Consider the following 27,947-nt stretch of genomic DNA (forward strand, 5'->3'; position numbering starts at 1 on the left):
TATGTCGCATTGTCGCGTTGTCGTGCAATTTTAGGCCTCTTTCATACATCTTAGATTGGGCGACAATGTGACAACGCGACATATTTGGACGTTGAAAATTGTCGCTATGTCGCATTGTCGCCCTTTGGGGGAATATAAAAATATTATTCAAAACGCGACATGTGATATCGTGACAATGCGACAAATGACCGAAATGTCGCGTTGTAGCACTGTCGCACTTTTGTTAATTTTACCTCATTTTGCTTGTTTTTGAGAGCGCGACAATGCAACAACGCGACAATGTCCCTTCCAGGATTCCGTAAATCACAGATACACTGCAAAAGGCATACGTGGAATTATGGCATATTTATGTTTGCACTGTATAAATTCATCACACCTATTTCTAAGGTAACGCCACATCAGCAGTCGTGCAGCTATTAGCGGATGTTCTGCAGAAACAATGATTCCAAGTTGTAATGTGTAAAATGAAGACGGGTATCCCGTCATCTTGCATTTTGCTCTCTTCATTGATGAAATGTCAAACACCTAAATCCTATTCACTTAAAATAACCATGGTCACAATTTTATAATGTTTGCACTGTAAGATGATGAACAAGTATTTATGATATTTAATAACTGTAGCATTATATGGATTGTGTAAAGGCATCAGTAATGCTTTACTATAACACATGTGTGAGCATACGTGTGTCTTCACTGAACATGTGGGGTGACGTCAGTGAATTTGTGTACACGCTTGAACACGCTTGTTCTGACATATTGAATGGGGTGGTGTTATTTGATTAATTCACTGCATACCATTCGCATTTCCCACTCTGTGACGTTATGGGAGCGATATAACGACTTTGACTCGATATACGACGGTATGGCCTCAATATAAGAACTAAAAGGCACACTAGTCGATAAATCTACAAGCCAGGTTGACGTACTTCATACAAGATGGTTAATTGGGGGGGGATTAGTTTATCACGTGGTCTTTGCTTGTAAATTTATTTGTTGGCTTTAGTTGTGCATCCGTTTGTCAGGAGTGTTGTGTTGAAGATGAGGGACTGAGATCGAATCTCCTAGGGATAACATTTTATGATCCGAATTAATTTCAGGGTTGTGTTCGATTGTTGTGCCACGTTTCATTAAAAAATGTCCATGATATGTTTAAAACATTCCCAAAAATGAAGTTATTGGTGAAGTAATACTGGGTTGTTAATATTGCCCTTTCAATGAAATGTCCCAAAATACAGCACATGCCTATATGCTAAAACATATATCTGTGTTACCGACTTAGATATTAAATACCAATAGGGGCATATTATATCTAATATTTATTATCAATCCAGTCTTAATTTGGATATCTCTTTTAAGTAACAGGTCATGTTTGTGTCATCTGGTCAAACAAATTGTCAATATCTAGGTATATTTTGTTATAATCATTCTACGTGTGAATCCTGGCATGCGTCTGACAACTGATCACATCTCACGCGTTCCAACTGTTTAACTGGCAACTGGAAAGTATTAAATTTTGAATGATAAACCATTGCATCCAAGACATTAATGCTGAACGCTATTTTCAAATTCCTCTATCTAAAACTCTTTGTCTTGCACATTAATTATTTGTACACTACTTCAACCTGCCTGGTGCTTGTCAGTCATCATAAGAACATTCTAATTTTATCATTTAGATCATGATAACCGATTTTAAAGGCTCAGTGGCAGTTGACTGATCAAGGTAGAAAGACCCTTTTTCCATTTACAATAATATCAGGTCGGACACTCCCACTCCTGATTTGTTTTACTTTGATTGTTATCTCGGCTGTACATGATCTTATGCGTCTAAATATGGGTTTATAATTGAATAATGAAAGATTATATTTGGATTTTTAAAGCAAAAGATTGTTAAATGTTAAGAAATCAACATGTAATTCAACGGTTTATGCAGAGTTAGGCCTTTACCCGCTTTTATTCCACAGGCAGTATAATCTGATTAAATACTGGACGTTTCTTGTCACTGATAATAGTATTTTATGTGGTTGTTAAAGAGTATTTTGCATGAGGAGGTATATATAGATACCTATAACACCATAACGATCACGTCTTTGCTGGTCAAACCGGTGGCAGAAATGCCTATCCCAAATACATCGACAACATTTCTAAAAAACATCTTACACCAATATTATATTTCATGTAATAGGCTATTATTATGATGTTACGAGAGTGTGTTTTTTGTAATTTGTGATATCATTGATTGAGTGATAGTTATTATGGGTCACAATGTTTAAAGTTTTGTGTGTGGGTTGTGGGTCACATTTTGCATCATGTATGTGCAATGGCAATAGTATTTTTTAGCGGTACGCCTTTTGAGATAGCGCTCCAGAGTTGCTTCCCTTGGCTTGTTTATTTTGTATTGTTATGCCGCATGTTCAACATGATTCGTGAATGTTCTGAGTGGATAAAGAATGTTCTAGACACTGCGTCAGTATATATAAAGGCTGGATGTTGTGTTGACACACGGAATTACACGGGACATTTCATATCATTGCAGTTGTGTACATCTTTCTGCCGTCACCTGCCTACCGTCGCCGTCTGTCTGTCAACATCGTCAAGACCGATTGTCTACTGACATTGTAAATTGCCTTCAGTTAGAACATCTGCTCTCATTGTAAATGCCAAGACTCTGGTGAGTTAATATTTTTTATATTTGTGACCCATTACTTAAGGTTTGTGACTCAATTGCATTGTACTGTATCTGTATTGTCATTCATTGTAGCTTGCTCATTGTTTGCTCAATATATTATTGAATAGTTTAGACTTGTCTGTGTTATATTTTGCTGGTTCAAAGGGGACTCTTAAACCTTTTTTTTAAAACATATTTTATTCGAAAATGAAATGGATTGAGCACAAGTTATCCAACTTAGGAACTCCCTCTCCCAGAAATTACACATATCATATTTACAATATTGGAAAACATTGACAACAGGGATTTGTGAAATGAATTAACAAAGTCTTTAAAGAGGATGTGTATAATATATACAAGAATAAAACTACAAAAACCTGTCAGTGAGCTTAATATATTTGTGTACATGTTCAAATAATAATTCATTTTCATATAGTGTTAGTGTAACATGACCATATAACAATAAATCTAGATTAATGGGTATGCGATGTTTAACGACAGTATTAATTTTTACATTTACAAACAAATCTTTACGCTGCGTTGTATTATAAAACATTCTAAAAGATAATGCCATGAATTTTCACAAGAACAACCACAAGTACAAGAAGTATCTGATCTTAAATTAATTCTGAATAAATCGTAATTAAGCGGACTTGTATTGTACCTTAGTTTTGTGTGAATTATGTTCAATTTCCTTTATCAGACCAAAAGAAAGGTGGGGCTGCATTTATTTTACTTTGAATTTTCAATTTAAAAGCTGCTAAAGAATCTATGTTTCTTGTTTCTATGGGCACATTGTTCCACATTCATACAGTAGATGGAAAAAAAGATGAAGAGGAAAGTTTCAATCTTGTAAATAGAAGGGAGTAGTTTAAAGAGTTGCGAAGGTTATAAGATGATTTTTGGCCAACATATGTAGGTAGTAATTCATAAAGGTATGATGGTGCAATATTGTGAATAATCTTATAAAATAAGCAAAGTTTTCGTTTTCTTCTACGTTCACTAAGGGTTTCCCAACAGTTTCAAAATACAAATGATCACGAGAAGTATATTTTGGAAGTCCTGTCACTATACGAGCTGCTTCTAACTGTAACTGTTCTAAGGAGTTAGTTTGATCAGCTGTACATCCATCCCATAATTCACACGCATATTCAAAATGAGGACGAATGAAAACAGTGTAGATCTTATTTAGCGTTGTTCTTTTTAACAAAAACTTTAACCTTTTTCATGGAATTTATCATTTTGGGGGTTTTCTTTAAAATATAATTTATGTGATGGGACCAGCCTCCATTTGAAGATAATGTTACACCAAGATGTTTATGAAAAGGTACAGCTTTAATGATACAGCCGTCAAGATTTAAATTGTCTAGCTTGCCAGTATCTCTGGTCGAGAACAATACAGCCTCTATCTTATCTGGGTTGTATTTGAGTAACTAGTTCCTAGCCCAATCACTTAACGAGCTTAAATTTTCATTCATAGTTACTTGTAATGATTGCATGTTATTGCATGGTGCACCGAGTGATGAGTCATCGGCAAACAATCAGGTTCAGCAATTTAATACATCAGCTATTTCGTTCACATACACAAAAGAAGGGGAAAAAGGGACCCAAAACTGAACCCTCCTGCTTGTAGTGTTTTCGAATGAGATAATGTGCCATTCACAAAAACTGATTGAGTACGTTTGCTTATGTAACTAGCAAGCCAAGTTAGTAAGTTACTTTTAACACCATACATATCCAATTTCAATAAAAGCCCTCTATGCCATACACGTTCAAAAGCTTTAGAAAGATCACAAAATACCATACAATAGTTTTCTTTGTTATCAAGCGATGTCCATACATTGTGGTAAATTTCTATAAGTTGGTGTACAGTAGAGTGGCTTCGCTGAAAACCAGCCTGATATTTGTACAACAATTTGTTATCAAGAAAGTAGTTATTAAGATGATTAAAAACAACCATTTCAAATATTTTACCGACACAACTGATTAGTGATATCGGCCTATAATTAGATACAATTGAATTGTCACCTTTCTTAAATAGCGGCATAACATGGGCCTTTTTCCAAATATTTGGGAAAGTACTCGATCTAAGAGTAAGATTAAGTAATAGACCAAGAACACTGCTTATAGAGTTAACAGTTTTCTTCAACAATTGATGAGTAATTGTATCTGGTCCGGTTGCTTTCTTGGAAGGAATTGAATTAATGATATCAAGACATTTCTCTCACTGTTATAGTTGTCATATCAATTGACGCATCAGTTTTTTGACAAAACTTAGGAAGTTCTATGTATTCATCATTAAGGTTTGAAATTGATTGAAACTATTCATTGAGCTTGTCAGCTTTACCCAAATCAGAGAAAATAGATGGGCGCTCATCGTTACTGTTCTCTTTTAAACCTGGAATAGTTGACCTGGAGCCGGAAAATTTTACAATGTAACGTAAAGCTTTCCAATAAGAATATTGCTTTCTGCATAGATTTCAAATAATAGTTCATCCAAGTTTGAGTAAAAAATTTCTTTGGCATAAGCTTTCATGTTATTTACTTTGTTACATTGCTTTCTATATTTTGAGAGTCAACATTCTTCCGTGTTCTTAAAGCTTTTTTTCTGAATCTATCTCTTTTCCTGCTCTCTCTTCTTAGTCTTGAATCATACCAGATTTTATAATTGGGTCTGATGGTGACAACCTTTGTTGGGATGCACTGCTTTGTGATAAAACTAAAATGTTCATAAAATAACTGACAAGTTTCATTGATATCATTGCAATTATTAAACATGGAAAACCAGTCTTGTGAATCGATCAGTTGATGTAATTTTTCCTTTCCTTTCTTATAACACCATACGTCTCAAGTATAAGCCACTTGTGTAGATATATGAGTATTGATATTAACGTAGGTACCTGTATGATCACTAATGTTTCTGGGGCGGTGGGGTAGCCTAATGGTTAAAGCGTTGGCTCGTCACGCTGAAGATCCGGGTTCGAATCCCCACATGGGCACAATGTGTGAAGCCTATTTCTGTTGTCCCCCGCCGTGATGTTGCTGGAATATTGCTAAAAGCGGCGTAAAAACAAACTCAGTCAGTCAGACTAATGTTTCTACCGTAATCTATCACTCCACAGTCTATGGTTTCAACATCATCGCTGACAATAACTGGATCTAATAAAGTAGTGACATGCTCTGTAACTCTAGTCAGTTCACTAATAATGTTTCGCATATTTTTTCTATCCAGAATGTTATGGACAGCATAAGTCCTGGCAGACAACATACTTTCAAATCATACACATGGTTTTCTAGATACACTTCAGCTATTCAAATTGACAAATCCTTGACTTAATTCATACGCTCAGGTTGAGTTGTTTAAAAATATTGTGGGGAGTGACTATGTTGCACATGATGCCTTGTCAGATGCCTTGTCATTGCATCAGCTGTGATTGATCTGGGCTTACATTGTGTGGTCCGGGATTCGAGTCGATATCCCCGGCAAGCTGGCGTAACAATAGGATAATCAACGGTTACGGCCTAATCCGTCGAATTTTGAACAGCCAACCGTGCCGATCCGTCGAATCATGCTTGAGTGGTTCTGTGCTAGTCGGTCGAATTTCAAACTGTGTTAACAAACTGGGAGAGTCTAAGTTCATAATTAAGGGGTCGGCTTGTATTGGATTAGACTATGCATGTTTTTTTTAATGAACTAGAACAGATTCCGGTGAAGACTTTCTGATTGCTGACATCAAACTGGGTAACATAATAGGCAGTTACTATTTAGTTATGGCTTTGGATGGACGTGGCTTGTACAGGATATAGGAAGCTCCGCAGAGCTCTTTCAGAGTTCAGATGTAGTGCTCATAATTTCTGTATACAAAATTTACGGCGGGCTAAAAACCCTGACCCTGATGCATCTCTCTGCCCGTTCTGTAGAAACACAGATTAAGACGAGTTCCATGTCCTCCTTGTATGTCCTAGGTATGTGGAGCGCAGACAACAGTATATACCAGAATATTATACAAAGCACCCTTTTTTTGGGTTAAGTTTGTAGGACCACTAGCCTGCCAAAATGAAAAACTTACCTTGTGTTCAGCAATTTTTATAACAAAGATATTTGAGATTAGAGAGACCCCTAAGTTTAATCCCTACCGTGCGACTATGTATACCTTACATTATTATACTCCCAGGTTTATGCACCAAGTCTAAATTACTACTCGAGAAGTTTGAACATCACAAACACTATATATTTCTCCTTATGAATGCATTTTATTTAATGCATCAATTTCAATTTTGTACAATATAGAGAGTCCAAACATATATTTAATGCATCAATTTCTCATTGTATCATATGAGTAGGCAAAGATATATACTGTACAAAAGTACAAAAATATAGAGAGTCAAACCATCCATCACCCCTTGCGTCTTTTTTGGGTATGATCCAATGTTTTGACAACTAATTCATAGCTAAGATCACAGTGCCGATCCGTCGAATGCTTTTACTACTCTGAAATCAGAAATTCGACAGATCGGTACGCGACCTAATCAACGCAGCGTTTACATTGTTGAAACTTGATTGAAGTAAGCACAGAACAAAAATGACATTACATGTTTTCCATTCAATAAGTAACAATTCGAAAGCTAGGTGAATTTCTTGTGAAAATATATATCTCAAATTGTGACAAATCGTAAAAACTAGGTCAGGTCTGATTTGAAAGTGTTTCTGTTTGTAGTAACAACGCACACCTTGATAAACCCCGATGGCCGCACGATACTGCGTTTTGTCATTACCCATATGGCTGATTGAGTTTACATAGGAAAAAGAAAGACAATGCGGATACGTGATCTGATTTGGCTGATATTACTCCGAATAGTTTCATAATTTCGTTTATCGAACAATTTGGATACCATATGTGTTCTAAACTTGTGCTTTGGTATACTTTTGAACATGGACAAGTTTACAGTACAACAGTTTGATAGAACATTTATGTACATTGTTTGGAGAATGGTGAGTGTATTTGCAGTGATTAGAGACAACCAAAAACATGAATTAGCAGGTATCTTGTATGCTATAAAAGCGTAGTGTATATAATAAGATACTTATAACAATATAAGGCATATATACTCACTGAATCGTCCACTGAATTGCTAAAACAAGATTAGCAATGTCTGTTACTGTTCTAAAAGTGGGAAGCAGTGTGCCACACGTGTGTTACAAGCTAGGATTATTTTGTAACAGCAGATGCTACTATTTCATGTCTGTAATTTAATTCAATATTGATTTGTATTTTTGTGTTACGTAGCTGACACTATTTCTTTTACATCTTTAGTCTTTATTCATGTGGATGTAGGCCATCGGCCCATGGTACAACGTTATATACTGAGTCAAAAAAAGAAACTTCACAAAATGTAATTTAAAAAATAATGAATATTTTTTCTCTGATGATACATCTATGTATCCGAAATGGGATCCCTATCTTTCGACTCTAGAAAACGTTAGCAAAACCCACTCAAACCCATCCATTCGTCGTGCAAATGACGTTAGTGCCAAATCAGGTTTTGCACGTGCAGTCGATCACGTGATCTTTGCATCGAAGTTTTCTTCATATGCACGTGTTTGCATTGGCCTCAAGAATTGAAAAAAACACTTTTAAACCACAGTTCTAACGGTACTTGAAATGCCACGATTGTCAAATGTGCAACGTGAACGTGCCGTTGGCATGTTGCAAGCGGGAAGATCAGTTATTGACGTCGCAAGAGCAATGGGATGCAGCCGTCGTACTGTGTATGACTTGCGAGGTCGTCTACAACAAACTGGCACCACTTCTGATCGCCCAAGGTCGGGTCGTCCACGTGTGACGTCACGAGCAGAAGACCGTCAAATCGTCCTACGTCACCTACGTGACAGATTTCTGCCGGCTAAACGAACCAGGGCTGAGATGTTTAGAGGTCGACTGTCCTCACAGACCATTCGAAATCGGTTGCGGGCTGCCAATCTCCATTCTCGACGTCCATATCGTGGGCCAATATTGACGCCGTTTCATCAACGTCAACGTCTGCTGTGGGCCCAACGTCACCTCGAATGGACCCAGAGAGAGACTGGAATCGAGTCGTCTTTAGCGATGAATCCAGGTTTACCCTCAGATTCGCGGACGGCAGGCATAGAGTCTGGAGACGACGTCGTGAACGGTATGCCCAATGTTGTGTACAGGAAGTCGACAGATTCGGGGGCGGTATGCCCAATGTTGTGTACAGGAAGTCGACAGATTCGGATTGCATGGTGTGGGGTGCTTTCTGTGGGAACAACCGTTCCCGACTTCTGGTCATCCGTGGAAACCTCACAGCTGCTGCTTACCGCGACCAGGTGCCCACCCCCTGAACTCGTTCCTTTCATGGCGGCTCATGGCCCAGGTCTACAGTTCCAGCATGATAATGCTCGGCCGCATACCGCGATGTTGACACGAAATCTCCTTCAAAACGCTGGAATCAACGTCATGGACTGGCCATCGAGGTCCCCTGACCTTAATCCAATAGAGCGAGTTTGGGATGCACTTGGGAGAAGGCTTCGTGGTCTTAGGAACCAACCTCAGAATTTGCAGGAACTTGGCGCTGCCTTGCAAGAGCAATGGCGCAGAATCCCCAACCACGTGTTCACAAGCATCAGGCAGTCGATGAGGAGACGGTGTTTGGCAATGGTGAATGCGCGGGGCGGCCATACAAGATATTGAACTGAGTAATTTTGCATGTTTATTCTTGTGACTTGACATTCTACATACCCATGTTTTGGAACGGCGGTGTAGCCTAATGGAACTGATTATGGCACTGTCAGTGTATCGAGTACATCACACAGATCTCAGCAATGAAATAATAACAATTTAACCATCTTTCCATCTCTTGTTCTTTTATAGTGCCCTGAAGAAAGAATGTGAAGTTTCTTTTTTGACTCAGTACATTGGCAGCCTTCAAGCTGTAGCGACGACGATTGTTAGCATAGAAGATAAACATGGCAAGATTTCTTAACACAAGAGGAGTAGCATTACTCATCAGTCGATTAAATTTACACAAGGTTGGATGGGTGACAACATCAAAAGGAATAAAACGTTTACGTACATCATCATAGGAAGTACAAATCAGTAAAAAGTGATACTCAATTTTTACATAGTTACAGGAACACATTTCACACAATCTTGAGTTTTTTGGTTTCTGTCTATAACTACCAGTTTCTATATTCAGTTGGTGTGAACTACACCTGAACCTCGCTAAGGCAATACGAAATTTCTTGATAGTTATGCAATGGAGATATGGCTCAACACCAAAAATTAATTTAAATTGAGAATATAGGTGAGATTTTGAGCAATTAAAAGGTTTATATTAGGAATATATTGATTTTCCCATACGTATCCAACACCCATTGTATACAATAGGTTTTTTTTAATGTTGATGTCCAGTTAATTTTACCATTTGAAGCATCTAACAGTAATAAATTGTAACATTTCTTAGGGAAACGTATAGAAGGCATATTTAACAGTTTGTACCAATACATAATACAGCGTTTGTACGCAAAAATATACATAGGGTATCTCCCGAATTCGCCACGTACAACGTGGTTAGGGGTACATAGTTTAACACAGAGTAAGTATTTACAAGCTAGGGTATGCACTGTTTCAATGGATGAATTACAACCACAGTCTAGACCCCATACTTCGGCACCATAAAGCAAAATAGGCATTACTTTAGTGTCAAAAATTCTGAAGAAGACATCACATTTCATGTGCTCGAATTTTGATAAACTTTTCAAAATACCGAACAAAGCCTTTTTGGATTGTAAAATAGAGCTCTCAAAATGTTTATGCCATGACAATGTTTGTGAAAATACTATTCCCAAATATCTATATGAAGAAACGCACTCAATTAATTTACCTCCTAGATACCATTTTTCGTGCTAAGTAAGGATGCTACCATTTCTAAACACAACAATTTTAGATTTATCTAAGTTGACATAGCTTGTATTCCTTGCAATGCTGTTCCAGGACATTAATACGTTTTTGTAGCCCATAGATGGTGTCAGAGAATAGAGGGACATCATCAGCAAATAGAAGGAGAAACAACTGAGTTAATTCTAGATGTAACTGTATGCCCGGATAACACAACGATTCAATTTTATCAGCTAAATCGTTTATAAAAATGGAGAACAAGAATGGACTTAAGACACATCTTTGACGAACTCCAATATTACAGTCGAACAACTGTGAAAAAGAATTATTGCCTTTAACGCAAGATTTAACACAACTATAGATGGATTTGATGCAACCTAACATCTTGGGTGTTAATCCTTTTCTGTGGCAAAACTAACCATAATATCGATCTATTTACCAAATCAAATGCTTTCGAAAAGTCGATGAAGAAAGCATACAACTTACCCCTTTTCGATAGAATTCTCTGTGTAATAGAATGAAGAATAAAGATGTTGTCGACGGTTGAGTATCCTGTTCTACACCCTGCCTGTGCCTCGGATATTTTAGCATAAGCTTCACTCCAAAATTTAAGTCTGTCGTTAATCACTGCAATATAAAGTTTGCTAAATACACTGAGAATAGTAATTCCTCTATAATTTGAAACTGAATCTTGATCTCCCTTTTTATGAATAGGAACAATAAGACCAACCGACCACTGAGCAGGAAACACACCATTATCAAAGATCATGTTGAATAAAACTGTTAAATACGGAACTAGAATATCAGAAGAAAACTTGAAACATTCAGCAATTAACTCATCATCACCCGCAGATTTAGAGCACTTGAGGGTATTTATTGCTTTGGTAACCTCCTCTACTGTAACAGACGAGTCCAGAATTGTTGTAACATTAATATCCGTAGGCTGATATTCGCTATTGTAAGTTGCATTACCATCTAACGACCCAGCAGCGTCCATGTACATATTACAGAAATAATCAAACCACTCTTGTAAAGATATATTGGGATGAACTACGGATGTCCCCGAAAACCTTTTGAATATGTTCCAAAACGCTTTACTATTAAACAAGTTGTCTGTTAACAATCTCACTATATTGTTCTGATACAAACATTTTTTTTCTCTCACGACAGAAGAAAATTTGTTTCTAGCCGCCCCAAATCTCTTTAAATCTTCATCAAGTCTACTCTTTCTAAATACTTTTAATAACCTCTCCCTCTCAGCTCGATAATAACTACATTCCCTGTCGTATTGACTACAGAATTACTTCGTTTCATACAATTAGCAGCTGTACATATTACGTTTACCAATAAATCAACAGCTTCATTAATGTTTTCAGACACAGCATCAAGAAAATGATCAAACATGTTTATACTATCCTTGGACAATAACCTTTCTCTAAATATTTCAGCTTTGGTTTCATCCCAAACAAACCGGTACTCGGCCCGCAGATGAGCATCGGGATACGAGTAATAGATACTGCACGGGCTTAACGTGGTAGTCACGTAGCTGAAACTGACACGATAACGGTAGATGGTCGCAGTCTGACCTAGATACAATGTCGAATTGTTTACAAATTGAAATGACAGCAGGTGATCCAATGACATAATCAATCACACTTTTACCCGAGTGGCTTATAAAAAGGTAAAGTCTCCAATGCCAGCGTCCTGGCTCAGACTCAGACTCAGATTCAGACTCTCAGGATTTTGTTCTCATAAATCATACAAAATGATATCGAGAACATACATATATTTTGATAAATACAAAGTGCCATTTTGGCTTATATGCATATGAATATAATATAAATGTATAACTAAAACAGGGATAATACAATTTTCGTTAAACGTGACAGTTTCTGTACCAAAGGATGATAGTCAGATTTCATAAGGGAAACAAATTTATCAATATGGGGGTTATTAAAAAAAATAGCTACGGAGTATACTTTCTCTTACATCATCTAGAGCTCTGCATGATAATATAATATGAAACTCGTCACACATAACAGGCTGGTTACAAATTGTACATATTCTATTTTCTGTGTCTATATTATACCATCTGCCGGTTTCAATCGGTAATCTGTGATTGCATGTTCGCAGTTTTGTTAACCAGATACGTTGTTTCATTGGGAGACTGATTAAATAAGGTTCTAAGTTGGGAGTATGCTTATATAAGGAGTAGTATTTACCTTTTGATGAGTTTTGAAGGTCAGCATTCCATGATTGCTTAAACTGATCTATAAGTGTGTATTTAACATAGTTTTTCAGCCAGGATGCGGAAGGAAACCTTTGGGACTGCCATATATAAGATAACCCAACTTTTTGAAGTATACTTTTCACTACATTTAAAAGATCAAATTGAATACCCAAACAAGTTGACACATTAGCCATTACATTATACACTATATGAGGAAACTTATGTATTGATGTAATGACTTTACACCAGTAACTTATTATTCTTGTTTTAATCATTACTTCAATAGGATATCTACCGAGTTCCCCATAAACCATAAAATTTGGAGTAGATTGTCTTACCTTAAGTATATGCTTACAAAATTTCAGATGCGTTCTTTCTAAAATAGCTGCATTTTCATACCCCCAAACTTCTGACCCATATAATAAAATTGGTAAAATGCATTGATCAAAAAGTTTCAACTGACAGTCAATTGGGATTTCAAGGTCCCTAATAGTTTTAAAAACAGAAAACATCGCCGTGTTGCTTGTTCTGCAAGTCTCTTAATTGCTTTAGCAAACTTACCATTGCCGTTAAATAGAATTCCCAAGTATAGATATTCTCGGACAACTTCAATTTCCTCATCAAAAAGTTTAAACCTATATTTGTTCTTTACATAGCCTTTTGAAAAGATTACAATTTTGGTTTTATCTAAGTTAACTTTAAGTTTCCACAATGTACAATATGTTGAGAAATTATCTAAGCTTAATTGTAATTGTTCAGCACTTTCCGATAACAAAACAGTATCATCTGCATACAATAGTGCTAATAATGTTATATACATGCCAAGCTGTTCCTCAATAAAACAATTTACAGTACCAAGTCCATTTACATTGTGTTCACATAAAAAGGTTTCAAGGTCATTAAGGTAGAGAGCAAATAAAAAATGGAGATAAATTTTCACCCTGTCTAACGCCAATATTACAGTAGAAGAATGGTGAAGTATGTTTTACACAGGATTTAATTTGTTGATACATATTGTAAATTATCTTAAAACATTTGCTGCTTATATTACTTATAATCATTTTAATCCATAAACCATTTCTCCAAACCGTGTCAAAGGCCTGACTAAAATCTATGAAAGCACAATATAACTTTTTATTAAGACCTTTATATATATCGATAAGGGGATTTCAGTAAATAAACATGATCTGTTGTAGAAAAAGTTTTACGGAAGCCGGCTTGTGCTTTACTTATAAGTTCAATGGAATCTGAAAAGTTTTGTAATCTCTCCGATAGTATGGAAGTGAAAACTTTGCCCAAGCAGCTTACAATTGTTATACCTCTGTAACTATTAGGGTTTGATGGACACCCTTTATTCTTATAGACTGGCCTAATGTAACCGAGTAGCCAGGATTCAGGTAAAACTCCATAATCAAACACACAATTTAACAATCTAACATATACAGGCATGAGAGTATATAGCGTTGCTTTGATCTATTCAGTGTGTACACCGTCAATACCACAAGCCTTGTTGTTGTTGAGCGCTTTCACTGCACGAGCTATTTCGCTTTCTGTAATTGGATTATCTAATATGTCACATTTACTCAATTCACGCATGTCGATGTTTACATCATCGCTTTCATCAGTCTCATTCATACCTTTAAAATGGTTAAAAAGCTTCACCAACTCAATATTGACATTATTATTACGCTTTTTTGAGAAAGATTTTAAAATGTTCAAAAATATTTTAGGTTTAGATTTTTGTGCCAAGCGTATTTTTCCTGCACATTGCCTTTTGTAGGCTTGATTTGACTGTTTCAGAGTTCTGTTATAGTTTTTACAGGCCGTAATAAATATTGTGGTTTGAGTCAGACTTGTTTTTGCCAAAAATACGCTTAGTTTTATGATACTGCTTTCTTGCCGCTTTACAGTTTTGATCAAACCACGGTTTCGATTGTTTTCTATTTTGGGGAATATTTTTACACCCAAACGTTGCTTTTGCCGCAGAGGTTAATTTTTCAGATAGTGAGTTGGTGACATCAGTAATACATTCTTGCACGTTGTCAGCTTTTACATTGTCAATTTCAAAGCATAATAATTCGATACATTTGGAATCAATATGATTGGAAAATTCAGTGCCTTTGTCATTGTTCCATCTATTAATACTAGTATGAAAATGTACATAATTCATGTCACTATCATCCTCCGTTTTCTGTACATCGTTCACATTATTTTTAAGACACAAAGTAAACTCTAAAGCACAGTGAACGCCTGAGAATGTTTGATCACATTCGGCTATTGAGAACGCATCTAGTACAGTAAAGACTTCTGAAGGCCACAGCGGCCATTTAGTATAGAAACATTTAGAGAAGTACACCAATTAAGTAGCTTTCTCCCAGCATGGTTAATCATTTTGTCGCATGAGTGTCTTTTTGTATTTTTTTGTATGAAAGAAAGTGTTAATGTCGTCATCTCCCAAGATATCTGCAATGGAGTTGTCAATGTTTTCTGCTTCCTCACCGGTTCTAGCGTTAAAGTCCCCACCGATAATGACAATGGGATCACACAGGTCACATATAACATTTAACAGCGATTCAAAGAAAAATGATAAACCACATGCAAACTGTTTGGTCTTATACCACGGAGAACCAGCAGGATTGATGTAAGCAACAGCGAGTAACATCCCGGTCAAGATTAAACACAGTCTTGTCAAACACAACAAAAATAGCATTATCAATTATTTTCACAGAATTCACATAACGATCAGAAAAACATTTCCTAACAAGAAGCACTTTACCACCAGAGAGTCGTCCTGTACATGATGTTTTAACTGCATCAACACAATAACACTTATAGTCAGTGAATAACGCCGAAAAATCATAACCGGATGTCCATGTTTCTGTAAGTCCCATGATATCATAAGACTTGAGAAATGTTATGAAGTTCACATCATCAGCTTTATTACAGAACCCTGCAATATTCCAGAATAGACAGTTGAGTAAACCGAGGCTCCTAGGATCCAGGCGTTGTGTCTGGGGTCGGCCACACCCTTATCCGCTGTTGATTGTGATGCTGTTATCTGTCTCATCTATAATAACTGAGTCAGATGTTTCTCGGGGTTGAGAGTCACGATCAGGTCGCCTGTCCATCACCACTAATTTACCATTTTTGAAGAAACCATATTTATTTTGTTGTTTCAAGGCAGCTAACGTTTTCCTCTGTTTGATTGTGAGGTCACTGGAGATTCCATGCCCATTAGCTTTTAACTAAATTGTCATGACACTGTAAGGCACGCACTTTACACCGAGTAGATGAAAACTTGGCTAATATAGGTCTAGTGCGATTATTTCTGTTCGATGGAGCACCTAGTCGATGAGCATCGATAATGTCATGGATATGAAACGGCATATCACTAGTGGCATGGCGAGTGAGAATATCACAAACAATATTTCTACAGTCAAGATTAGCTTCATCTGGCAATTCACTCACCCCATGAATGAGAATATTGTTTTTCCTGTTGAGCTGTTCCATTCTTTCCAGGCTATCCTGAATCTCGTCCATGTCCTCTCCGAGTTTATCGATGGTTGACTGGTCACTGCTCCGTTCCACACTATACGATCTTTCAGAGACCGTGTCCAAATCCAAACGCAGAATATTTTGCTGCGATTTTATGTCCTCAATGTTCTCCTGTATTTCTTTAACAGTCATGTTAAGTTTCCTCGTATCGGCTTTTACACCTCTTATGTCGCGGGACAGGTCACTTTTCAGCGAGCGAAGCTCACGTAGAATGTCATCTTTAAGGCTCACCAGCTCGCCATTGTCACAGTTTTTCGAAAGAGGGCCGGGGTTGGTTTCAATATCTCCGGATAGGATAAGAGAGCTAATGCACATTATATTACGTGTCAGCACTGATATGCTGCCTAGTACCAACAATGTTGCCATAAGCCGATAGCCTACATCCACATTATGAGACCATTTCGAGAATGGGGTATATGACGCAACATGGCCGACTTGCCTTGTGCCTCGTGGTAGAGGAAAAAGTCCAATTTTCATCCTCCATTGTCCTACAGACACCCCCATAACGCTCAAAACGTCCGCGTTCCGATTTCGCTACCTACATGTTCGACTGGTGTAATTGTCGACTTTAGGTATTAGGCGAAAATGCCTATTTTCGAGCTTTCGGTCGGGAGCTCCCGCACACACGTCTTGCCTACAGCAAGGCCGTTAACTCTCTGAACATCATGTGTTTTTTAATACTGCTTGAAATAAAGTCATTTGTGCTTCAATTAATGAATTCGTTAGATATTCGCCAATTATTCATTCAAACCGAACGAAACCCATTCTACTCTTGTCTTCTCAATAATCCCTGTTCAACAATCAGTCAATCTGTACAATAATTGGGTTAATTAATCAGGCAATGTACACAGTGCCTGGAAATTTTAGACAATGTACACAGTGACTGAGTGAATCAGGCAATGTACACATTGACTGGTTATTTCAGTCATTGTACACATTGCCTGATTGTAGACATTGACTGTAACATATACACACGTCCATCACGAGTCAAGGTCGAGTAGATTCGTCCTTGAAGTCTCAGATCTCTCGCCATTTTGAACAGTCGTTAATGAAAACTGATGTCCTCTTGTGTTGTAACTTTCTCCTGTTACGATCCCAGTAACTGATAAACTTAACAATAATCGCCCTGTTTTTGCCTGAAGACGGTGAACCCACTCGATGACACCTATCGATATCTGTAGCTGATATTTCCGGGTGCACATCCTTCAGAACGATTTCTTCAACACCCTCTTTCTCTTCTTCCTGCCGTTCCTTGATTCCTGTGATCCTGACTGAGTTTCGACGGCTATACTGTTCCAGTTCTTCAGTCTTGAGCTCCAGCTTATTCTTCAACTCACTGATCTCATTTTTCAGTGGTGTCACAATCTCTTGAATAACGTCGCTCACCGCTTTCTTGGCAACCCTTATGAACGACTCCCTGAATTTCCTCTGTAGACCTGGTAACATTAGGGCAGCACTCAACTTTGTTGTTATCAGATCCATTGAAGCGTCATTGATGAAGTCGAACAGCGTTGATGGGAAAGACTTGTCCGGGGTGGTGGTCTTGTTGTCAGGCTGACTGGCCGCCATCTTGTCATTTGTCTTTTCCGGTGTAGATGACGAGATTGGTGTACTGCAGGATCCGAATGTGAAGACATCGGGTAACTCATATTCAGGGTAGACTGTACTAAGGGCTTCGATGTTTTCGGTGGCATTAAATCAAGTGGCGATCCGGAGGGCTTTCGCTTTTCACTGCTGTTTCTGTGTGTCGGTACATGGCTGTTTGAACCGTTCTTTCCTCTTCTCTCACGGGACGGCATTACGGCGATAATCTCTCAATTTATGTACCACAAAAAGTGCGTATAGTGCTTAAACACGTTGCTGCTGTATAGTTTCTCTGTAGTTCGTCCTATTTCAGCCTTGCAATAAGATAAGTTGCTACACTACGCGGGAGCTATGTCACTCACGTCTTACCCCTGTCGCCATCTTGTTTTCTTAAACCTTTTTTGTCACGGCAATTATTAAACGTAACAATGACCATTGTCTTAGTTTTGTGTGTATATATACACATACATACATAACATATAGTGTGTGCTTTAAGTGAGTCTAAACTTTTGATGGGTAGTATAGATTGTTGTTGTTGTATACCTATATCGATCAGGATTGAGGAGAATGGAAGTAGATTCCAAGTTACTTTCAGTTGCAGATCCAGATCACTGGGATAAGCCAACATGCCGACCAAGTTCATGCACAGATAGATGCCCAACTGGTTGAAGTCAGACCATGGGCTCACCACTCAGCGTTGGAGCAAGGTTGAAGATACAGATCACTGGGATAAGTTCATGCACAGATGTTCAACTGGTTGAAGTCAGACTTCTTAATTCTCCAAACATACAATGCATGTGCGGCATTGGTCTAACTGCTGCAGTGTGAAATCTGATGTCACAGACAGTTTTTCTCTCAGTGGAAATCATTTATATCTAACAGTATATGATGCTGACATTTCCAGTTTATTTCTAGTTGTACTAATCATTATAAAAAGGATATACGATTATAAAAGATATATGATTGGAATGTTTGTAAGGTTTTCAGGGTTTACATAGTTATATAGCTATCGTTACAGAGAATTCGTACCACTATTTAGAGCAATATACGATCCTAAAGTTGGAATCGCAAATCGAGGCCATTTGTATGACAAATTCGACGCATCGCTATCTCGTCATGACTGTGGCACAATGTGACCTACTTGTCTCTTGATACCGGGAAGTATGTCAACTAAAACTGACCAGGTAAAGATTTAATATACCCCTCTGTGAGTTCAAATGTCGAGCATATACATTCATTTACAGAAGGTATGTTACCTTTGGCTTGATATGAGGAGAGTAGATTCTGCGTAACATGCCAAATATGAACGAAGGGCAAAATCAGTTGACCTAAAATTCTTCTGTGTAAACACCTATATTCCCATCTATCATAAACGCTACTTGTCCACCTCTCTTCAGCAATAACATGCTACTATTCACATACACCTAAGGCAGATGTGGATACAAGATGGTCAACATACAGGGGCAATAACGGCAATCGACATGACCATACGCTATACAACAGCCCATATCATTTATAATATAAATATCGATACGAGTACGATGTTCCCGAGTGAGTAATTCATTTAGGTAGGTAGTGAATGAGATTTCATTTGACCCCGGGCAAGGAAGTTTTCCACAGAGTGAGTGAGTGAGTTTAGTTTTACGCCGCTTTTAGCAATATTCCAGCAATATCATGAATGGGCTTCCCACATTGTACCCACGTGGGAATCGAACCCGGGCCTTTGGCGTGACGAGCGAATGCTTTAGCCACAAGGCTACCCCACCGCCGCTTTCCACAGAGCCTTTGAAAGTTTCGAACCTGGGTCATGGGCGTGTCGAGCTCACTTACCCACATTCCCCTTCTCATATAAAGAGGCCCAGATTGTCGTATGACCAAAAGCGATATACATATACACCCAAATACAGACAAACGAAACTGACAATATTACGAGGCGCTGTCACCCAAGAGACGTAGATCATGGGGAAGTCAGTACTTTGTTAAATTATTCACGACGATGACAACATAGTCATATGCTGACTATAAATCCCCCAAGCAATCAGAGAATATATCGGTTGTCAAATTGTCAGTACACCGCACCAAGACGGTTGACTCTAGCCGTGACTGAGATGAGTTTGGGACATCCCCGATACGTAGTTGCAGACACTGGTGTAGATCAATGATTCGGGGTTGGGGGAGGCGGTTGTGATGGGTCAGAAGGGTCCCTCCCAACAACCCTGAGTCATAGCCGAGACTAAAAAGGCTGGTGGAGATCTGTAGTCTCCCCCTGAAGTCGCGCAATCCACACTAGAATAGAAGCGACAAAACCCCCTCCAAAACTCCTACGAAATGTCGGCTAAATGAAGTGTTATGGTACGATTCCGACTATATCATGAGCATGTGCCAATGAATCGTTATTAAATAGTTATGAACACCCGTCACAAACACATGCTAAAACAGGTGATTTGTTTACTTACGGGGACATATGGCATGGAATTCCTTCGTACATAATTTGTGTCCTTTAAGTGATAAATTTGGAAATATTATCCATATGTTTCCCATAAATCTTAATGAAAGTTTTACCGAGACCTTGTATGATGTAACCTTGACAGAATTGTTTTTAGCAAGTGTGGTATGACGCTCTTTAAAATCTTCCTCGAAAACACTGCTTGAACATTGCTCGACATAAAAGGAAAGTTGTTTATAATCCCTCTTGTTATTGAGTCTTTTGAAGAGTTTAGTCACTCTGAATCTTTATCCATAGATCTTAATAGGAAACAGATTAGGTTGTCTCACTGGTCTCCAATGTTTCAGGGCGGTGGGGGGTAGCCTAGTGGTTAAAGCGTTGGCTCGTCACGCCGAAGACCCGGGTTCGAATCCCCACATGGGTACAATGTGTGAAGCCCATTTCTGGTGTCCCCCGCCGTGATGTTGCTGGAATATTGCTAAAAGCGGCGTAAAACCAAACTCAGTCTGTCAGTCAGTCCAATGTTTCAAGTTCATGTGTGTAAATGAGACGGCAGGGAACTGACCATTTGATGGTATGGTCACTGAACGATGTTATTATTTGAAACAACCTAAAGTAAATCTCTTTGCCACATTTCAATGATTTGATTTTACCAATTCTAGCAGAAATTCCGACTCCTGTCTGTAAAGAAACAGACTAGCAAGGACTAGGTCTCAGTCGATTAACCTTGCTTAAGTGTGTTATATCAAAAGTATACATAGGCATTATCAATGGGGAAGTCCAGCATTTCACAGGTCGTTTCCTCCAGAAACATCATTGACTGTTGTGTGGTAGACTGCAAAGGTTATTACGTTATTATTGAACGCCTCTGTGTTTCTGTCATTGATCTTTGGGATGTGTCAAATTAATGTGGGAGAAACGGCGAACTGGGTGTAATGACGCTAGTCGTGGGTGTCCCCCTGCAGGTTATCCCGCAGGAAGGATGATGTCATTGATGGGACTGACTAGTTGAGGGAGGGTCCCAAACGCCATGTGATATGTTGGTGTTCAAAATGTATGTGATGCTGTATTTATTCTTTTAAAAACTGAAAGTTAACTATGTCGTAAGAGAATATTGAAATAGTTGTATGAAAATAATAAACGAATTAAACACTTGCATTTGAATTTCTCATGATGTCAATCACTGGATTGATTGGCCCAATAGTTACAGCCCGCCGCCATACAGGTGGAATATAGTTGAGTATGGCGTCAATCAAACACACAAATACTCACAATAATGTCGGAATTAAAGAATCGATTCTGCTTTTGTCAGATATTTCTTATAGATGTCTAAAAGTTTCTTTTTTTACGAAGTATACTACTAGACGTTATTACCGCGACAGGGGCAAGAGGGATATATTGAAGTTGACGTTTTTTGAATCAGTAGAGCGTAGTACCGGCTCGGTTGGGGATACATTTATTCACACGACCTGGCATACTGAGTATGAGTCACTCATTGGCGTTTTAAGAGAGTATCTTGCAAAGTCTGGCCAAGTTCACCCAGCGTGGTCGGCGGTCCATGACGTCGAAGGATACGTGTCCCTATCATGTCCCAGTGAGTGAGTGAAGAGAGTATTGTAGTTATATCACTGCAACTCGTGAACATCTGGGTTAGAACTGGTCATCGGTGAGCGAGGTGAGCGGAAATTGGGTTTAACGTCGTGCTTGAGAATAGTTCGCTCATATGACGACATGCATGCGTGTTTACGTGTATGTGCGGCTGCTTGTACTAGCCCAGACTGAAGCTGGTTTTATAGTGCTAGCCCACTGAGATACCATGCCGCATTGAAGCATGAATACCCCACTCAGACACATTATACTGACTCCGAGCCGACCAGTCCTTGTTGTACCCATTAATGCCGAGCGCCAGGCAGGGACCAACAAGTACCATATTTTAACTTTTTTTTGGTATGACGCGGTCGGGGATCGAACCCGCGACCTTCCGCTCTCTGGGCAGACTCTCTAACCACTACACCACGGAGGCAGTCTCATCGGTAAACGTAAGAGTCGACTAGAAGGATCGAGAGGTCACACTCTTTGACTTGGTTGATACAAGTCATCCAATCCCAGTTGCGTACATCAATGCTCATGATGTCTTTCACTGTATTTACAGACCGCCGTCATATCACTCGAAGATTAATGAGTGCAACTTCAACAACCAAACAAATATTCACTGCATACCCATACCAGCTGTGATGGAGTGATGCAGGTTTTAGATGTTCACCACGGATATGGTTCTGCCAAATCTAGAATTATAATGGAAGCGAACTGGGATTCGAACAAACGGTCATATGTTTCTAGGTTGTTCAAGGGATGCAACTCCTCACAGCAAACCGCGGGAATCCAACCAGGGTCATCGGTGTGCCGACCCAACGCTCTGACCACTAATCCCTTTCTTCCTAGATAGATATGAAACTTACTGGTTCGCACCCAGGTTTTCTGATTCAAAGGTCATTGTTCCAACAACTAGATTACCGCCATTTCAGCATAAATGTAAGTCTGTTAATGTTATTATCATTTGGCTCATCATTTGGTTAAAATCATTTGGCTCAAGAACCTTTTCATATGCAGCAGCTTCTCTGTGGAACTCTCTCCCTATCGAGTTAAAATCATCTCCTTCCCTAAGTACATTAAAAAAACGACTAAAGACTCATCTATTTCTCCGCTACAAGTGACTTCCAATCACCCGTACCTGCCAGCTGTATATAGTTTAAACTTGAGCTCAGGAAGCCCTTTGAGCATATCCCTGTGACGTGGAAAGGCGCTATATAAATGGCCTATTATCATTATTATTATTATTATTATTATTATTATTTTATCATCCTTTCCCAGTTCACACAATGTTAAACTCCACATAAAGACCGAAAATACAATGTATGTGCAGCGTTGGTTTAACTGCTGCAGTTCGAAATCTGATGTAGACATAATGTGTTTTCACAGACAGTATTTCTCTCAGAGGAAATCAATTATATCTAATAGGCATACATGATCAGATATAGATGATTAAGTCATCTTCGATGCTGACATTTCCAGTTCTACTATTCATTATAAAAATGACATACGTTTACATAAGATATAAGAATGTTTATTTATAGGGTTTTCAAGGGTTTAAATAGTTATATCAGCACCTTTGCAGACAAGTCGAACCAGCATTTACAACTAATACACGCTCCTAAAGTTGGAATCACATCCTGATCCAAGTCGAGGCCATTTGTGTTACAAATTCGACGCCTCGCTGCTCTCGGAAGTCGCTTAGTTTCACATTCCCCAGTCAATGACGACCGATGAAGTAAAGTGCTGCGTCGGCGTGCGACATCTCAGTTTCAGTCGACCAACACACACTCCAACAGGGAGCACAAACACCTCCCTGGCTGGCGAGTTCCTTCACGGAACGTCGAGGAGCGTCAAGTGGACACTGCTGGGGTTGAGTGGGCCGTTGGGAGTTCTTCCTCAGTGCCGCGCCCTAGGGGACGTTTGTACAGCTTCAGGCAACACCTCGGACACCTAAAGTAGCAGATTGATGTAGTCATATAGAGGTCGTTTACGTTGATTTACGGTGATATGTACGGTCTAGATTGAACATGTAACACGGGCCAAGAGAAAGGTCGATGGTGACACGAGAAAGGTTTCAGAGGGTCTGCCGCACCATTGGTCACATTGTGAGGTTTTAATTTGAATGTGTTCCCTGGCGTTGGATGGGTGTTACATTAAACACCGATCGCTTTACCATTCCATCTGGTTTATAGTGGTTAGACTGTCATGAGAAAATGATGGCTGAGGAGTAATTTAAATTCATCTGATGTGCATGCCAGTCTGAGAAGATAGTACCCTGTATGAAATCTGTAAGTCGATCTGTAACATGATCTATAAATTGGGTGTGTTGAACATGAATGTCGCGATACCACTTCTCTAGTATAATGATCAATAAGTTGGGTATATTTAACACGATGTATCCTATCTTTTATCCATTCTTTTCCACTGCAACGTGATTGTTTAGAATAAGCAGCTTTTACAACTAGACTTGCAAGATAGTTGATAATTTTTCTATCACCATGCATTGTAGCGAAATATATTTTAGTAGAAGTAGAAATAATGTTTTTGAAAGTGTCAATACAAGTAATATCATAGGATAACGTATAACGATGAATACATGAACATACGTCACATACACTATATCTTGAATCCGAGGAGGAGCTAATGCTGAAATACATGTAATTGTATTGGCAAAAGTGTTGAAAAGTCCCAAATTTGCATTGCAATGTTGACGTTGTCCCTGATGAAAAAGAAGTCGTCGATGGAGGCTGTTGTAGACGTAGAGGCGATGGGGATTACACGGAAGCTATAAACATGTGGTGAAGTCGTTAGGGACTTTAAGATACGCATCTTTCCAAGAAATGGAGACGGTGGACTCGCATTGGGTGACACTTTTATCACAAATGTATTTAACTTTATCCGTCATGCATTCTATGGAAATGTAGAAACACAAGCAATGTGATTAAAACGTCATGCTAGAACATGATATAGACCCTGGCGCAGACCTCTCTGTGGGAAATATTTACATCAGGATGTTCAAAACAAAAACGATATCTGCATGCAAAGGGTAGGTCCAATGCCAAAGCAACATAAAATGCCAATGATCCTTGACATTTTATTGAAATCAAATACATTAAGTAGAAACAATGATATTGTACGAGTATCAATGTGCTGTTTTCTGATTTGGAACACTACCATATCTGTTCTGATTTAGAATTAAACGTTAGGATGATGGCTGGAATTTTACAACCGCTTCCGGTTAATCCGATTAGGCACTGAGATATAATTGAGTGGGTAGGGTTTTTGCTGCTTCTACTATTACAAGCAGAGGACACCAATAATGAGCCACTCTTATCATCAAAAGGGGAATTGTGGCTGAAAATAACAAGACTGACAGCAGTTTGCAGTCACAGCAACTTTGATTCAACTCGTTCGCATGACATAAATATACTATTAAAAAAAAAAAAAAAAACAAGAAAGAAAAAAGAAACGCATAACCCTGAAATCTGTTGCGAAAATGTTATATTTTCAAGCATGTATAATAACTCGTCCAGAAATTGACTTTAAGGACCGTTCATAATTTATGGCTGGGGATTGGGGGTGGGGTGGGGTGATGATGATTTTCATGGAAAGGCATGTACAATGTGAATGTCCCCCTAAAATTTATGCACACACACACACACACACACACCAAAAAATAATAAATAAAATAAATAATTATGAACGGTCCCTTAGTTCATGAATTTTTACATCAGTTTAGAAGAAGGAATTGTCTATACAATCAAGTGGATAATTTTAGTTAACGGACACGTTGAGCGCGATGGTGACGACTTAGCAAGTGCACGGCCCGGAAGTCGGGGCTCCCGGCTCTTAGTCCAATCTTTCTCAACCTGTTCCGTACATTTTGACCGGATATTTTCCGAAGCCCAGGCACAACTGGGATGTACCTGGGATGTACCGATCTTGGGCTGCAGCGGTGACTCTAGGTCTGCCTGTAAGGGGACGGTCATTTGTCATACCTTTTCGGTAGTAAGGAGCTGGAAATCGTGATATCGTGCTCAGACTAACATTTAGTCGCCTGGCAAAAGAAGATTATTAATCTCCAGCGTGGATTCTTTCAATGGCGATGTTCCGTATCGCAGCGTCAAGACGAACACTACTGCCTTTAAGTTCATTCCCCTTGAACGCGTATAACACGCATGTCACACGGGTGTGCAATGCGTTTGAGTCCCGTGTCACACGCGTGTGCAACGAGACACACACGCGTGTACCACGCGTGTAACACGGGACCAAGTTCCGTTTGAATTTGACGAAAAGCGTTAAGGTTGCGTACTTAAAAGTGTATGAATTTGAATTCGGAAATTTGTAACAAGTGGTCGGGAATGAACTACGGGTTGGTTTAGTTGGTACTTGTTTTGCATATTTCTATGTTTTGTGTTTGTATTTTTAATGTAGTACTTGTTGTGTTTATTTTTATGCTGTTGTTGTTTATTATTTTTTTATGATAATGCTTGTTTTGTTTATTTTTATGTTTTGATTTTGCATTATTAAAGTTAGCACTATCTGGTTATATTCGAAGTAGAAGTCCATTTTTGATAAGACTTATACCTAAGGCTTTGAATGTTTGGGTGTTATTTAGTGGGGTTAGAAGTGTTTGTAGTGTTAGGTGTGCGTTTGTGTCCAGTGAACTCTGGAGCACCATTCTATGTTGTTGTTGGTAGTTTCTGCAGTGATGTAGGACGTACTCGGGCGTTTCTGTTTCGTTGCAGTGTGTGAATTTTCTGTTTGGAATTTAATTTTGCATGGCCTGTTTGTAATGTGGCTATTTTCCTGTAAGATTTATTCCCACTTTTGGCAGTCAATTTTCACACCTGGTTAACGAGCTAGAACAGTTGTCCCGGTTTTGGCAGTTTATGACTCACACCTCATAATTAGCCCTTTGACACCTCGTTAATGAGTCTTAACGGATTTAATCAGCTCCTATGTAGAGTGAAGGGTGTATTCCCATACTGCCTACAGGTTAAAACAACATGATAGGGTCCAGTGATCAGGAAGTGAAGTGGGAATACACCGATTTGACCTGTTCTACCACTGCTAAAATGAACTTGACCAGTTACTTGGTTAATGAACTGACCTGTTCTATTGTGTCTTCCCACTGTGCCTACAGAAGTTTAAAAATGACAAGTGTTGGTTGGTTTATTCATTCTGAGAATTCTCTGTCTTTACATGGAGACATGGATATAGAGAATATTTAAAGAATGTTATTGGTGACGATTATTTCATTCACAATACATTTGCAGAGTATTTCGAATGTTCAATCACACCAGCCAGCACACTGCCACAAGCATTGATGATGGGGTGTTGGGGGTAGCGTCTTGGCTCTGTCCTTTCTCTTCCATAGTGAGCATAAGTGTAACAAGGAATGGTTTAACGTCGGCTTTTAGCATAGCCAATGTCGCCGACGGGGTAGGTGTGGTTTGAAATAAATTTATTAATAGTGTGTTAATAAGAATACACCACCATACCCCAATAAATGTAAATTTTAGGGCATTAAACTTAACTGAATTTTAAATAAAACAGTTATAAATATAATATAAATAAAGTAAAAGCCGAAATTATAAAGAGAGAGAGAAAAATGGTGGTGTAACAAGGGGGGTGTAACAAAGAATTCAGTTTCAAATCTATATATACTCTATCGAAATAAAACATCCTTCTTTTCTAGTATGTGAGATGAACTTCCCTAACTCTAACCTCTTTACATTTACCCCGGAAATTAGTTATCTAAATAAACATCCTTCTTTTCTAGTATGTGTGATGAACTTCCCTAACTCTAACCTCTTTACTTTTACAAACATCCTCAGTGCCTAATTGGTCCTAATTGTGCCAGTAGCAAATTAGTTACCACCTTACTGACGAGACCTAATTGATCTTAATTGGTCACACCAGTTGTCCCTATTTTGGCATTGAGATACAACA

At 38.6% G+C, this 27,947-nt stretch overlaps 1 long non-coding RNA gene across 1 annotated transcript; it reads right to left on the reverse strand.

Moving 5' to 3' along the window:
* Positions 1-5,124: 5,124 nt before the first annotated feature.
* Positions 5,125-27,947, reverse strand: LOC124279735. The gene is made up of 4 exons (XR_006899461.1): positions 27,815-27,947; positions 11,474-11,481; positions 11,319-11,320; positions 5,125-5,134 (listed from the first exon to the last, which is right to left on the reverse strand). It is a non-coding gene; the product is annotated as an uncharacterized LOC124279735 (long non-coding RNA).

The sequence above is a fragment of the Haliotis rubra genome, unplaced genomic scaffold (assembly GCF_003918875.1).
Source record: "Haliotis rubra isolate DU_JTF1 unplaced genomic scaffold, ASM391887v1 Scf256, whole genome shotgun sequence".
NCBI lineage: Eukaryota > Metazoa > Mollusca > Gastropoda > Lepetellida > Haliotidae > Haliotis > Haliotis rubra.